Source organism: Xyrauchen texanus, chromosome 37 (assembly GCF_025860055.1).
Source record: "Xyrauchen texanus isolate HMW12.3.18 chromosome 37, RBS_HiC_50CHRs, whole genome shotgun sequence".
NCBI lineage: Eukaryota > Metazoa > Chordata > Actinopteri > Cypriniformes > Catostomidae > Xyrauchen > Xyrauchen texanus.
The window spans coordinates 39,755,337-39,758,761 of NC_068312.1; positions in this window are offsets into that span (position 1 = coordinate 39,755,337).

Consider the following 3,425-nt stretch of genomic DNA (forward strand, 5'->3'; position numbering starts at 1 on the left):
AAAACACACAGAAAACAAGAGGTCATAAATCCATCAAAGTAACTGATCAGTCGAGTCGGGACTCGGGATGGGCGATATGGCTACAAAAACTAAATCTCAATATTAGGGTTACAGTTATTGCCGATATTTCATAAATGTATATCAATAATGATGCATTTGCTCTGACATGTATTAAAAATTATTATGATTTAAATTGGAGGAACCATCATTTTAACCAAACACAGACAGTAGATTCAAAATGTTAAAGTCACACATGCACATAATGATATATAATAATTCCCATTTATATGCTCCAACATACAATAATACTAAGCAATAAAAGGTATTATTTATTAGAATATTATTATAATACTAACCTGTTCTTGCAGGAGTGGGGACACAGGCACATTTATTATGATAATATAATACACGGATTAAACCACTCAGGTGTCAATGGGATGATTTAGGGTAAATTATCACGATAATCTTTTTCATATTGTTCGATATCGATATTTATCACAATATACATTTATACATTGCACTTTCTTTTTTTTTATTTCAAAGTTGACGGAAGAAAAGAAGAAAAAATCAATTCTCAAAATAGTCTCTACAAAACTGCACAGGAGGTCCAGAGTAGAGCCCTGAACGGGCCCAAAACTCCAGCCCTAGCCCGGCCCGTAGTGTTCAAGCCCGACAACATCTGCAATTATTCAGCCCGAGCCCGACGCCCATATTTAAGCTCTCTGACGCGCTCTCTCTAATGCACGCGCTCTATAATACACACAAACACACATGCTAATAGGTAAAGTTATTATAGGCCTCAAATATGGAGTGGTGGTGGTGTAGTGGACTAAAGCACTGCACTGGTCATCATAAGGTTGCTGGTTTGATCCCCACAGTCACCACCATTGTGTCCTTGAGTAAGACACTTAACTCCAGGTTGCTCCGGGGGGATTGTCCCTGTAATAAGTGCTCTGTAAGTCACTTTGGATAAAAGCGTCTGCCAAATGCATAAATATAAATGTAAATGTAAATATAAAGTGCCACCGGCAATCATGGCCACAAATATTATTACCGACTATCCATTACAGAAAAGTATAAGGATGAGGTAGACAATAGCCAAGCTACGTGATCCAGCAGCAAATAAGTAAATAAAGATGATTTTTCTTTGATGTGAAGTAACTTTAAAGAAACAATGTTTCAAAGAACTCTTCGCCAACTGGCTAACGTAAATAATAAATAATAATCTGTTGAACTGTGTACAGGCTGAACTGTCACTGTTTATTGGCAGTGTTGAAGACTTCAGAGCTGTTCTCCTCTCCTCCAGCGTTCTCCCTGCTGTGCTGAAAACACGTTCGCTGCTGCTGCTTGCAGGTATGCTCAACGCATGACGGGCGAGTCATGACAACAAAGGAAGGTCTTCTCATGTTCACTCCACCAACCCAGCAGATCTCAGTCGTCAAACTCTGTGCTCTGGTTAAGGTTGAGGTATATGTGAACCACAGCTGTGTCATCACCCTGGGCGACACTCTCCCCCTCCAATCCTACGTCTGACAGTGTTCAAACTGGCAGTGTACGGGCAGCTAACTGACTCCTCAGTCGCATTTCCACCGGCTGCTCGATAGCTTGCGATCCAACTCTTCGCATCTTGCAGGATGGGATCTCTCTCAGTAGCACAGAACATCCGCAACTGGCCACAGGAATATTGCTAGTTTATGGAGTGGCTGAATCTGGACCGTCTTGCCAATCCACTCCAAGTGGCGCTGGCAGATGGTGGCTTGATAAGGCATGTCAGTGCTTACTGGCTGGGAATGACGTGTCCGCTTCTCGTGCCACAACACAACAAGGTTCAAAGTTGGATATTGATCACCTTCCAACTCCCGCTGGGCTTCGTAGAAGGGTTGGAGAAAAAATACCAAAAAATCCAGAACATCTGGGGACACACCAGCCATTCTTTGGCCTTCTCCACGGCTCTCCAGCTTTTCCAGTAGTTCAGCATACACATCCTTGATAGTGTGAGAAATACAGTGCTGTAACGTGTTTCTCCCATCTGCAGAACGGTCTTGGATAACTGGCTTGCCAGTTACTTTCTTGACAGCCAGCAACATTGCGCCAACCTCTGGGACTGTTACTGACAACTCAGTGATGTCCAAGGCATGTCGGAGGACCGTGTCGTAGACGGGATCAAACTTCAGAACTGACACAAGCTGCTTCTGCAATTCCTTGCGGATATTTTCATCAGTCCACATGTCTGTGGTCATCCCAACATTAACTGAACATATTACCTCTTTTATCTCAGCAACAATCACTTCTCTTTTGTTGTTGCCTTTTCGTGGCTCGAGCCCTATCTATTAAAAAACGAATTGGTCCGTGCCCGACCCGAATCGACGGGCTTGCAGACCTCTAGTCCAGAGACGGCCAGTGGGGTCTGCGGGATCTTTCATCAATTTTACAGTCTTTTACCGTTTATCAATTGAAAATGAATGTTAAAGATCATCTGTTTGTTCAGAGTGACAACAGTCCAGTGTTTGTTGGGATACTTTTACATTAAAATGGAATATTTTGTATATTTCTTTATAGTCAGATACTCAAGTATGGGGCATAGAAGCCCGTGTGACTGTGGAGTGATGCTAAATGTGGGTTCAGGGGTGTCCCGAGAGAACATTTAGAAAACATTTGTATATTCATTAAAGTGAGCGACTCGTCGACCAACTAGTCATTTGAGTCTTTCCTTTTCCATTCCAGACATCTCATTAATATTCACAAAATTAGAACCGAAATGGATTTGTTTATTATTAAAGGCTCGTAACACGCTGATTAATAAAGATGCATTTAGAAGGGAAAAACGTTTTGGTCTAAAAGCTGCTTTGAAACATGTTAACTCGTGCGGCGCTTCATGTCTACACACATGCGAGGAAAAGAGGCGACGCATGCGGAGCGGGACGGCAGAAATGATGCATGTTTGGTTCTCGAGAACAATATTGAAGATTACAGCGCAGAAAGATCAGAGCTGCCGTCCACATCACTGTTGTTCTGTCGCTTCACTAGAGACACTAGAGACGATGAGAGGACGCAACCGTTGAAGTCTTGCGGAGCAGATGGAATCAATCCGGTGTCCGACGTAGCCTAATCGTTAGCAAGCTAGCATTAGCAAGTTCATCCAGTCTGATCCTACGTTACCACTGGCGCGTTGGGACCGAAGAGAGCGGTTTCTATTCATTCCTATGAAAGTCGAGCGTCACGCTCGCAAGGTGGATTGGGCAGCGGTGCGGAGTGACTCTCTCCTAGTGCTGTGAGCGCCTTTGAGCGGATTTCGTCCGCCCCCAGTGGAAACGCAGCCTGAGAAAGCTGAACTGCTTGTGTTTTAGTGACACGCAGTAAATATAGAAATTCCTCAAAAGCTTATCGTGGATTTTCTTTATCGTGATATATATCGATATCGTTTT